Below are 13,254 nucleotides of genomic sequence, written 5' to 3' on the forward strand. Positions count from 1 at the left end.
GAAACACACGGCTGAGAGGCTGGAGAACTCCCCCTTCCCTTCCCCGCTGTGTTTTCCAGCATTTACTGTTTCTGTTCCAGATTCCAGCACCCGCAGTATTTCGCTTGTATTGGCATGAGTTCAGGTGCTCAAGGAATGGAGTGCTCAGGGTAAGTATGTCGGGCTGTTGGAGGTTACAGAGATAGTGGGGGTGAGGCTATGGAAGGATTCAAACACAATTAGTATTGGAGGTTTAGGGGTGTTGTGAACCAATGTAAATCAATAAATTGAATTGATTGATTTGATTTGATTCATTATTGTCACTTGTATTGGGATACAGTGAAAAGTATTGTTCCTTGCACACTATACAGACAAAATATACCGTTCATAAAGTGCATAGAGGAGAAGGAAAGGAGAGGGTGAAGAATGTAGCGTTAGAGTGTAGGGAAAAATTAATTTAATATGTGATAGGACCATTCAAAAGTCTGATGGCAGCAGGGAAGAAGCTGTTCTTGAGCCGGTTGGTACGTGACCTCAGACTTTTGCATCTTTTTCCCGACAGCAGAAGGTAGAAGAGAGTATGCCCGGGGTGCATGCTGGCTGCTTTTCCATGGGAGCGGCAAGTGTAGAGGGAGTCAGTGGATGGGAGGCTGGTTTGGGTGATGGACTGCACTTCATTCACAACCCGCTGTAGTTTCCTGCAGTCTGGGACAGAGGGGGAGCCATACCAAGCTGCGATATACCCAGAAAGGATGCTTTCTATGGTGCATTGGTAAAAACTGGTGAGAGTCGTAATGGACATGCCAAATTTTCTGAACCTTCTGCAAAATTTGGTGGGCTTTCTTAACTATAGAGTTGGCATGGAGGGATCAGGACAGATTTGGAACAAGACTTGATTATGGGGGAAAATGCTGGTCTCCATTGCAAAATCAATTAGAATAAGCTAGCTGCCAACTTTGGCCTTCCTAATCTTCCAGGCCTGACTGTGGTACAAGTGCATTCACAATGGTGCCTTCACAGGAATACCTAACTGCAAAGCCCTAACAGGAGTATTCGCAAGGAGTATTCGCAATAAAGTGGATGAACTTGCAGCGTGGATCAGTACCTGGGACTTTGATGTTGTGGCCATTTCTGAGACATGGATAGAGCAGGGTCAGGAATGGATGTTGCAGGTTCCGGGGTACAAATGCTTTAGTCGGAGTAGAGAAGAAGGTAGAAGGGGGGGTGGGGTAGCATTGCTAGTCAAGGACTGTATCACAGTGTCGGAGAGAAAGTTTGATGAGGACTTGTCAGTTGAGGTAGTATGGGCGGAGATTAGAAATAGGAGAGGAGAGGTCACCCTGTTGGGAGTCTTTTATAGACCTCCTAAAAGTTCTAGAGAGGTTGAGGAAAGGATTGCGGAGACAATCCTGGTTAGGAGTGAAAGTAATAGGGTAATTGTTATGGGGGACTTTAACTTTACGAATATTGATTGGAGTTGCTATAGTTCTAGCTCGCTAGAGGGGTCAGTGTTTGTACAAAGCGTGCAGGAAGGTTTTTTGTCTCAGTATGTAGACAGGCCAACTAGAGGTGAGGCTATATTGGATTTGGTGCTGGGAAATGAGCCAGACCAGGTGCTAGACTTGGAAGTTGGTGTGCATTTTGGTGATAGTGACCACAATTCGGTTACGTTCACCTTAGTGATGGGAAGAGATAGGCATGAACCTCGGGTCAGCAATTTTAGCTGGGGTAAGGGCGATTATGAGGCTATCAGGAGTGAATTAGGAAGCATGGATTGGATTAGGGGATTACAGGGACTGGGAACGTCTGAAATGTGGAGTTTTTTCAAGGCGCAGCTACTGCGAGTCCTTGATAGGTATGTCCCTGTCAGGCATGGTGGATTTGGTAGATCTAGGGAACCGTGGTGCACTAAAAGAGTTGAGTCGATGGTTAAAAAGAAAAAGGAGGCTTATGTTCGGATGAGATTGGAGGGCTCAGATAGTGCACTAGAAAGCTTTAGATTGGCTAGGAGGGAGTTGAAGAGTGAGTTGAGAAGGGCTAAAAGAGGACATGAGAAGACTTTGGCTGATAGGATTAAGGAGAATCCTAAGGCGTTCTATAGGTATGTCAAGAACAGAAGGTTGGTCAGGGCAAGATTAGGGCCAGTTACAGACAGCAGGGGGAAGTTGTGTGTGGAACCGGAGGAGATTGGAGAAGTATTGAACCAATATTTCTCTTCGGTGTTCACGCAGGGGGACATGAATATAGCTGAGGAGGACATTGGGTTGCAGGGGTGTAAAATAGACAGTATTACGGTTGATAAAGAGGATGTGCTGGAAATTCTTGAGGGGCTGAAAATAGATAAGTCCCCTGGTCCGGATGGGATCTACCCTAGGATTCTCTGGGAGGCTAGAGAGGTGATTGCAGAGCCTCTGGCTCAGATCTTCAGGTCGTCATTGGTCTCTGGTGTAGTCCCGGAGGATTGGAGGATAGCGAATGTTGTCCCATTGTTTAAGAAGGGGAACAGAGACTTTGCCGGGAATTATAGACCGGTGAGTCTTACTTCTGTTGTGGGCAAGGTTTTAGAAAAAATTATTAGGGATAGGATTTATAGTTATTTGGAGTGTAATGAATTGATTAGAAATAGTCAGCATGGTTTTGTAGCGGGTAGGTCGTGCCTTACTAACCTTATTGAGTTTTTTGAGAAGGTGACCAAAGAGGTGGATGGGGGTAAGGCAGTTGACGTGGTATACATGGATTTTAGTAAGGCGTTCGATAAGGTTCACCATGGTAGGCTTCTGCAGAAAATGCAGATGTATGGGATTGTGGGTAATCTAGGAAGTTGGATCAGGAATTGGCTATCAGATAGGAGACAGAGGGTGGTGGTGGATGGTAAATATTCATCATGGAGTGCAGTTACGAGTGGTGTGCCTCAGGGATCTGTTTTGGGGCCACTGTTGTTTGTAATTTTTATTAATGATCTGGATGAGGGTATAGTTGGGTGGATTAGTAAATTTGCTGATGACACCAAAGTTGGAGGTGTGGTAGATTGTGAGGAAGGGTGTCATAGTCTGCAGGGAGACTTAGATAGGTTGCAGAGCTGGGCCGAGAGGTGGCGGATGGAATTTAATGCGGAGAAGTGTGAGGTAATTCACTTTGGTAGGAGTAACAGATGTGTCGAGTATAGGGCTAACGGGAGGACTTTGAATAGTGTGGATGAACAGAGGGATCTAGGTGTGTGTGTACATAGATCCCTGAAAGTTGGGAATCAAGTAGATAAGGTTGTCAAGAAGGCGTACGGTGTCTTGGCGTTTATTGGTAGGGGGATTGAATTTAGGAGTCGAAGTGTAATGTTGCAACTGTACACTACTCTAGTGCGGCCGCACTTGGAGTACTGTGTGCAGTTCTGGTCCCCGCATTACAAGAAGGATGTGGAGGCGTTGGAGAGGGTGCAGAGGAGGTTTACTAGGATGTTGCCTGGTATGGTGGGGAGGTCCTATGAGGAGAGACTGAGGGATCTAGGGTTGTTTTCGTTGGAAAGAAGGCGGCTAAGAGGGGATCTTATTGAAACATATAAGATGATTAGAGGTTTAGATAGGGTGGATAGTGATAGCCTTTTTCCTCGGATGGAGAAAGCTAGCACGAGGGGGCATGGCTTTAAATTAAGGGGGGGTAGCTACAGGACGGATGTCAGGGGTAGGTTCTTTACCCAGCGGGTGGTGAGGGATTGGAATGCCCTGCCTGCTGCTGTTGTAAATGCGTCTAGTTTGGGGGCGTTTAAGAGATCTCTGGATAGGTTTATGGACGAAAAGGGATTGGTATAGGCTAGTGGGTCATTGTTTTTGTAACTGGTCGGCGCAACATCGTGGGCCGAAGGGCCTGTTCTGCGCTGTAATGTTCTATGTTCTATGTTCTATGTTCTAAGCCCTAACAATACAACATCACCGTTAACTTTTAATAGGAATTGGTTTCTTTGTATATGCAGAGAAAGGAAAATAGCTTCACTTTTACAACCAAAAGCTAGATGTGCAGACAGCAGTGACAAAGCTAAGGAATAAATGCGTCCTAGACATTCACTCAAAGAGTAATTCCACCCAATGACCCCGAGTTTTCAGTTTTTTTTTAGAATTTGGAATCTAGCTAATGAAATCTACCCAAATTGAAAGATTCCTTTCAAGGGGAAATGAGTGGAGTTACCAATCCTCGGGGATATGCCCGGAGTCACTGGACATTGAACCTAAATCTCCCGGACACTGCTGTGTGTGTAAACGTGGACAGAAATAAATCATTGGGGCATTAAAAAAGATTTCCTTTTGTCATTTTCTTTGATTACCAGATATAAAATAATTAAAAATAGGGGAAGGAGGGGTAGCGGAGGGAGAGAAAGATTTGGTGCAGGGCGGGTGGGTTTGCTGGTTGGAGAATGGCTATTGGGAAGGATGGGTGGGAGAAAGGTTGTTTGACTGATAGTCAAGGTTCATTTAATTGGGTAACGAGCCTTGCCACTTTCCAATTGATGTAGGAAGGCAGCACCTCGCAAGGATTGGCCGATTAACAGCTGGAGTGTGGGGGAAAAATCATGTGACAAAATCTCCAGGAATACATGGAAACTAGAAGCAGAATTAGGCCATTCAGCCTGCTTCTATTATATCGTAGAATCCTACAGTGTGGAAGGAGGACATTCGGCCCATCAAGACTGCACCAACCACAGTCCCACTCAGGGCCTATCCCCATAACTCCATGCATTTACCCTAGCTAGTCCCCCAACACTAAGTGGCAATTTGGCACGGCCAATCCACCTAACACGCGCATCTTTAAATTGTGGGAGGAAACCGGAGTACCCAGAGAAAACCCAGGCAGACATGGGGAGAACATGCAAATTCCACACAGACAGTGACCCGAGCAGGGAATCGAACCCAGGTTTCTGGCGCTGTGCTAGCCACTGCACCACCATGATTCAATATCCTGAGCCCTCTTCTCCCCATATCCCTTGATTCTTCAGCCTCAAGAGTTATATCAAATTTCTTCTTGAAATCTCACAACGCTTGAATTTCACACATTTGCCACTTTGAGTGAAGAAATTTCTCTCCACCTCAGACCTAAAGGGTTTACCCCTTATCGTCAAAACTATGACACCTAGTTCTGGACTCACCCCACCATCGGGAATATTCTTTCTGAATCTACCCTATCTAACCTTGTTTGAATTTTATAAGTTTCTCTGCAATCCTGTCTCACTCTCCTAAAGTCCAGTGAATATAATCCTAATTGACTAAGTCTTGCCTCATTTGACAGACCTGCCATTCCAGGAATCAGCCTGATAAACCTTTGCTGTACTCCCTCTATAACAAGGGCATCCTCCCTCAGATAAGGGCACCAAAACTGCACTCAATAAATACTTCAGTTGGGGCCTCACCAATGTCCTACACAACTGCAGTAATATACCACTATTCCTATACATAAATCCTCTCACTACGAACATCCCATTTGCCTTCTTTGCTGCCTGATGTACCTGCGCACTTACTTTCAGCGACTAATACACAGACACCAAAGTCTTGCGGAATATCCATCCCCCTTAATTTACACCCACTCAAGTAATAATCTGTCTCCCAGTTATTGCTACCTCCCATTTATCCACATTATACTGCATCGGCCATGCAGATGCCCACTCACCCAGCCTGTCCAAGTCATGCTGAAGCATCTCTGCATCCTTCTCACAGCTCACCCTCTCACCCAACTTTATATCATTTGAAAACCTGGAGAAAATACATTTAGTTCCCTCTTCCAGATCATTAATATATAATGTGAACAGTTGGGGTCCTAGCACAGATCCCTGTGGAACCCCACTAACCTCACTACAAAAGGCCAACATATCATTTGCCTTCTTTACTGCCTGCTGTACCTGCACGCTTACTTTCAGTGACTGATGCATAAGGACTTAGTGAGTATCCACCTACCTCAATTTACATCCATTCAAGTAATAATCTGTCTTCCTGTTATTGCTGCCAAACCTCACATTTATTCTGCATCTGCCGTACAAATGTCACACACACTCAACTTGTCCAAATCACACTGAAGCAAGTCTGTATCCTCCTCACAGCTCACCCTCCCACCTAACTTTGTATCATCTGCAAATTTGGAGACAATAAATTCAGTTCCTCTTCCAAATCATTAATATATAATGGGAATAGTTGGGTCCCAGCACAGACCCCCTCCCCCAAGAACCCCACTAGTCACTGACTGCCAATCAGAAAAAGACACATTTATGCCAAGACTTTGTTTCCTATCTGTGAACCAGTTTTTTTTTTAAATCGATCTCAAGACACTACCCACAATCTGATGCACTTTAACTTTACATAGTTGCCTGCCATGCGAGACCCTGTCAAAAGCCTTCTAAGGTCTAAACCAGTCTAAACTGCTTCTCCTCAGTCAACTCTACTTGTTACATCCTCAAAGAATTAATTTAATCACAACTGGCAAAACCTAGGCATGTTCAGGATAAAAGACGCGAATATGAAGATGCAATGATTGGAATATACCACGATAGTAGTGAGAAGGGAGGTACAGTATTCCGTTGATTTAAGGTCTTGGGAGAAAAAATTATGGAGCAATAAATTTTGTTTTCACTGCAGCATAATACAGGCTCAGACTAATGTGCTAGGGGCTCTGAGCTGGGAGATGGACAGATCATGCGTCACACTGGCACTAGAAGACAGCTCAGCAAGCTCTGTAATGGTAAGTACATTGGTAAGTCAGTCTAACCCCAGTATTTAGCCAATTGTTACCCCAGGCATTATCCCAGTTGCTAGCCCAGCATTTACCAAACAACAGAGGGTGGTGAGTGTCTGGAACAAGCTGCCAGAGGTAGTAGTAGAGTTGAGTACAATTCTGTCTTTTAAAAAGATAACCACATGGGTAAGATGGGCATAGAGGGACAAGGACTAAACGTGGGCAATTGGGACTGGCTTAATGGTTTAAAAAAAAAAGGGCGGCATAGATGTGTTGGGCCGAAGGACCTGTTTCCATGCTGTGTAGACCTTTATGACTTCTATGAACTCCTTAGTTGTTCACCAAAAGCAGTATTCCGATTCTTACTCTGGGCATTATTTGCTTGTTTCTCTTCCAGTCGTTCCAGGGATGGGGCTAATCTTATGAAGAAAGGTTGAACAGGCTGCTCCTATACCCATTGGAGTTTAGAAGAATGAGAGGTGGTCTTATATACATACAAGACCCTGAGGGGATTTGATAGGGTGGATACCCAGAGGTAGGAGAGACTGGAGCCAGAGGATCCAGTTTAAGAATAAGAGTTTAAGGTGGAGAGGAGGAGAGAGTGTTTCTCCCAAAGAGTCATCATCATGCAGACATCTCTTCCCCAGAACACAGTGGAGGCTGGGTCACTGAATTTATTCGAGGCTAAGTTAGTTAAATTTTTGACAGACAAGGGAGCCAAGAATTATGCGGCAGATGGAAAAGTGCAGCTGAGACCACAACCAGACCAGCCATGATCTATTGAACGGACTTGAAGGGCTGAATGGCCTACACCTGTCCTCAAGTCCTATGACCTCAAGTTCGCATCTGTCATAAGTAAATGGCAGCAAAGAAAGTAGGTGTTACAAAGATGAAAGTTAAAAATATGTATACATTTTAGATTAGCGTACATTTATTCAATTAAGGTCTACCAAGGTCGGTCCAGATAAGTCAACCAAAATTCAGGGAAAATCACAGATAAGAAATGAAATCAGGGGAAATGTTCACATCCTAAGGGCCCGTAGAATATGTTACCACAACATATGGAACGCACTACCAAGTAGGGTGGTGGAGGCAGGAATGTTGGACTCGTTTAAGGTTCAGTTAGATAGACACATGAGTGAAACGAGGATGGAGGGTTATGGTAGGGGCTATTAAATAAGGTTAGAACCTCGGGAGACACCGGAAAAGCAGACTTGTGAGATTAACATTTTTGTCTTTTTATTCCGCAGGTGGAGGTCCACCTCGTTGTCAAACGAGGGGCATGCACACGGTGGGTCGTGCGTGGGCTGCTCTTGGAGGTTCCGGGAGTGGCCTAGTACTTCGTGTCGGTGTGTGTGCTTGATCCTGGACCGGTAGACGGGCGCCGCAACAGCTCGGTGACTAGCACTGCTAGCTGTGCAGATACATGGATTTGGGCCTGTGTCTGTGGGAGTTTGTGCATTCTCCCTGTGGTTGCGTGGGTTTCCTCCGGGCGCTCCGGTTTCCTCCCACACCCCAAAGATGTGCTCTTTGGCTGATTGGTTTTACCAAATTGACACTATTCTCCCCTGAATCTGGCTAAGTTAGGGGTTCCATCTGTAGACACGCAGGGTAGAATAGGTGCAGGGTGATGCGGCGGCGTGGGCTCGTTGGGCCGAAGGGCCTGTTTCCCTGCTGGGTCGTTCTTTGTTCTTTGTTCTATTCTGCGAGCAAATCTAAATGTGACACATGACTCGTCTAAACACTGACAGATGGCCTTTCAGTCAGATAAGTGCAATGTAATGCATCTGGACAAGATCAATACTGAGGGTACTTACAGGTGACAAAGTACTGATTTAAAATCAGTTGAGGGAGAATGGAGCCCTGGTGTTATTGTTTATGACTCTCTACAGAGATAATGTTCGTGCACTTACACAGCAGCCGCGATTCAGTAGTCACACTTTTACCTCAAGGTTCAAAAGCTTGGCCACACAGTGGCATAACGGTAATATCGCTGGGCTGGTAATTTGGCCACTTAAGGTCTCCAATTGGGGCAAGGATGCAGACTCGATGGGCCGAAGGGCCTGTCCTGTGATTCCCAGCTGAGGCCCTGCCTGCTCCAGCATAAAACTGCCTGGCGGGAAGCAGGAGGAAATCTCATTGTTGCAATTCCATGCCCCCCCCCCCACTTCCCTCTCCCTGTCACTCTACCCCCCCCCCCCCCCACCCCTTCCCCCCACCCTTGCCTCAAAGCCCCTGGGGATAAACATTAAAATTCAGGGCGATGGTTTTGTTGTGGGTAGAAAAGTGGCAAATGGGATTCTATCCATAGAAGTGTGAGGTATTGCACTGGGGGGGGGGGGGGGGGGGACAGGCGAACCAGGTTAGGGAATAGATAATGAAGGATGTTGAGAGGGGTGGGTGGAAGTAAGGGATTTTGGAGTCCATTTCCACAGACCAACAACGGCGACATGGCAGGTGGATAAGGTGGTGAGGAAAGCATAGGGAATACTTCCCTTTATTGGACAATGTGTAGCGTATAAAAGCAGACATGTCACGCTGTAACAGTATAAAATATTAGTTAGAACACGGCAGGAGATTTGTACACAGTTCTGATTGCCACATTATAGGAAGAACATAATTGTTTTGAAGAGAGTGCAGAGGAGTTTTACAATAATGCTATCAGGGCTCGAAAACCTCAACACTGAAGAAAGATTGGATAGTTTAGGGTTGTTTTCCTTCCAACGCAGGAGGCTTAAGGAGTGGCTTATTTAAGGTGTACAAAATTCAGAGGGGCCCAGATAGAAGATTGAGGAAAGATCTGTTCCCCTTCATCGAGAGGTCAACGACCAAGATTTAAGGCGAATATAAGAAGGAGTAAAGAAGACATAAGGAAAAGTGTCTTCACCCCGAGAAGGGTGATCGGTGCCTGGAATTTGCAGCCTGGTTTGCCAGTGGACGCGGAGACCCCCACTTCATGTTAATATTACCTGGATCTGCACCTGAGGGGCCGTGACCTGCGAAACTGCAGACCAGGTGCTGGAAGGTGGGATTAGATTGAGAGGCTAGTTTCTCCTTTTTGTTTTTCAGCCTCAAGCCAGGTGACCCTCTTAAAGGGACAACCACCAAAATATGAAACTTGGCAACATAGTGATCTTCAGGAAGCATTGGCAGGGAAATAAGCAGAAGCACAGTAGATAGAGTTTAATGTGAAGTGTGAATTGAAACACTTTGGGAGAACTAATATGGAAGGGATAGTCTATATCAAGGAAAGAGGAAATTCAGTAGAATGCATACCTCCACCATACTGTGTTAACACAACATTATTACAATTGTACAGCTCTTCCCTGACGCTTTTCCCTGCTTGATTGACACTCTTACTATGAAACTGAAAACAAAACTGCAAAGGTTTCAGTTGTGACGATACTGTGTCTTTGAGAAATATATTGATATCATGTTTCTTGTAAGAGTATGTTTAAAATTCAGCTGTTTTGCAGTGTGCCAATCTGTCCACCAAAACTTTTAATTTGGTAACTGGGAGTACAGATTAAGTATTCATTTTAGACCTGGAGTGTTGTTTTAAGCATTTACGTTTACTTGAATCTTCCCTGGAGATTTTGGTGCAGAGTTCTGATTCGGTTGATTGATGGGGCTTAATGGGAGAAGCCAAGCTTTCAGGGAAGAGATTATAGGCGGGATTCTCCAGCCATTCACATCAATGGGATTCTCTGGTCCTGCTAGTGGTACTCCCCATCGGTGGGTTTTCTGGCAGGGTGGTGTGGCTCCAACGGGAAATCTTATTGTGAACGGTGGGACTAGAGAATCCTGCCCTCTGTAAATGGCATTCTACCTCCCACCACTGAGAAACACGCGGCTGGGAAGTCAGAGAATCCCATCCACCATTGCTGCTTGGGCAGCCAGAAGAAAACATGTGTCTCTCTATCCCTTTCTCTCCAGATGTATTCTGAAAGCTCCAGGTCTGTTAACCTAAGACAAGCAAGTTACCCTGAATAATTTTAAAGAGTTTAAGTCTATAAGAGGGATTTTCTTGAATTGGAACTCATAGCAATAGATTAACAGTTAAGAATTGGATCCTGTCATGTTTAAGTATTGTTTAATTGTTAATTGTCAAAACATTGAAAGTATTCAAGAGGTGGCTGGATATAGCACCTGGGGAGAATGGGATCAAAGGTTATGGGGAAAAAGAAGGATTAGGCTATTGAGTTGGACGATCAGCCGTGATCGTAATGAATGTCGGAGCAGGCTCGAAGGGCCAAATGGCCTCCTCCTGCTTCTATGTTTCTAAGTTTCTGATCTGGTGCTCTAATACTGGTAATTCATATCCAAAAAACTGCTCTGAAAACTCTTCACAGTTGTGACACATTCCACCACTTCAGCTGAGCTAACTCTCAACACTCTAAAACAATCCCACAGCATTCAAAACAAAATCCATTAGAATATTTCTGAAAATGTCAAATTGCTGCATCTCCCAATGTTAATGGATTGTTTAAAAAATTCTCGGGTCCGATGTGGATATGCAACCTTGGGTCATATCCAATCTGTGTAGCACGTTTCATTGAGTCTGTCTATTAATATATTGCTTACAGACTAATAAACAACGGCAAATAACATTTGGTGGGATTTTACAGCCTTGCTCAAGCGAGACTGGAAATTCCACCCAAGGTCAATAGACATTTCCACTGTCTGCCCCTCGCCCATGGTGAGCGAGGTGGTAGAATTCCGCTAATTAGCTACACCACAATTTTGGAACGTGTGGATGAGCTTGGGTGTCCCGATACACAAATTCTTAAAAGTGATAAGTGCAAGTCAGTAAGGTGCTTAAAAATATACATGAATTAACTGGGTTCTGAAACAGGTGAGTGCAAAATTAAAACAAAAAATATGCCATACTAGGTATTACAAATCACCGATTGGGCCTCAGTGACAGCATTGTAGACAATTCTGAGTACCACATTGGAAGAAAGATGTAAAGGTCTTGAAGAGGGAACAGAGAAGCTACTTTCATTATGAGGGGAGCTTAGAAAATTTTCAACAGTTCGTCTCTAAAGAGGAAAGGTTAATTTATGTCTGATTAGAGATTTTCAACCTTTCAAGTCATTATTGAATAGTGTGTGTGTGTGTGTGTGTGTGTGTGTGTGTGTGTGTGTGTGTGTTCAAGATGGGGCAATGCCTGGGGTAATAGCTAAGGCATTAGCTGGATTAATGTCTATAATCCATTATCCTAATGGAATGTTAATGCATTTCAAGGAGATTGGCACCTTTGCTCAAACATGGATAGAAACATAATGGTTAACCAGTGGAACCTTCCAACTCAAGGAACGGTTGAGGTGAATGGCATGGATACATTCAAGGCTCTTAAAGAATAATCCACAGAGCACTGATGATCTGGGAGGATCCTCCTGTCTGTGAGCTGATTCAACATGGAAGTTACTGACATACAATGCAATGGCCAAGGCGATAAGAGAGAGCCCTTATCCCCACCCACTAGCATGGTGTCCCACAACCAGAGTGGCTCCCGTATTCACAGCGCCAACTGCTATAAAGCCAGGCAGTGCCGATGCAGTTTAATAAGTAAGATTTATCTTACTGTTGATTGTATTTGATTCATGTAGATGTAAGGTAAGTATTAGTTTTGCAGAAGATGATCACTGTGATGACTTTAATGTTTCAAATGAACAATTTCTCTTGTATTAATATTTATGATATAAAATTGCCTATAATTTTCTTTATGGCATGAATTAATAACTTACTTATGATATTTAATAAAAGATTCTTTTTTGTGTTGGCAGTCGGGCGGTGTAGAACCAGCAGATGATTTGTGAGGGATTTTGCATTGCTTAAATGTTAAGTCATTTATTTGAGGAGGATGAGAGAGAATAGGATAGGACAGTGCTGTTTCCAAAGTTTGCTTCCATTTGAATGCCTCAGTTTGCTTGACCCAAGACCAAAAAACTGGGGGATTTTGGCCTTGGAGGGAGTGCAGAGGAGGTTTACTAGGCTGATACCGGAGTTGAGGGGGTTGAGCTATGAGGAGAGGCTGAATAAACTAGGCTTGTACTCGTTAGAGTTTAGAAGAATGAGAGGAGATCTCATTGAGACGTATAAGATGATGAATGGGATGGATAGGATAGAGGTGGAGAGGCTCTTCCCGCTCAGAAAGGACAGTAGGACTAGGGGGCACAGCCTCAAGATAAAAGGGGGGCGGTTTAGAATGGAGTTGAGGAGGAACTTCTTCACTCAAAGGGTGGTGAATCTCTGGAATTCTCTGCCCGTTGAAGTGGTGGAGGCTGCCTCGCTAAATATTTTTAAGACGCGGGTTGATGGGTTTTTGATAAGCGAGGGGATTAAGGGTTATGGGGAGAGGGCGGGAATGTGGAACTGAGCCACGACAGATCAGCCATGATCTTATTGAATGGCGGGGCAGGCTCGAAGGGCTAGATGGCCTACTCCTGCTCCTGCTCCTATTTCTTATGTTCTTATGTTACGTCACAGTTGTTGCGGTGTGGGGGCTAAGAAATGTAGGAATAAGGAGCAGAAGTGTGCAATTAAGCTCTTCGAGCCTATTCCGCC

General features: G+C 44.7%; 1 protein-coding gene across 3 annotated transcripts in view; it reads right to left on the reverse strand.

Annotated features, from left to right (window-relative positions):
- The window catches only part of kirrel3b (kirre like nephrin family adhesion molecule 3b), a 583,172-nt gene that overhangs the window by 515,886 nt on the left and 54,032 nt on the right, over nt 1–13,254 (reverse strand). The window lies entirely within an intron of this gene.

This window comes from Carcharhinus amblyrhynchos, chromosome 29 (assembly GCF_965287045.1).
Source record: "Carcharhinus amblyrhynchos chromosome 29, sCarAmb.v2.hapA, whole genome shotgun sequence".
Taxonomy (NCBI): domain Eukaryota; kingdom Metazoa; phylum Chordata; class Chondrichthyes; order Carcharhiniformes; family Carcharhinidae; genus Carcharhinus; species Carcharhinus amblyrhynchos.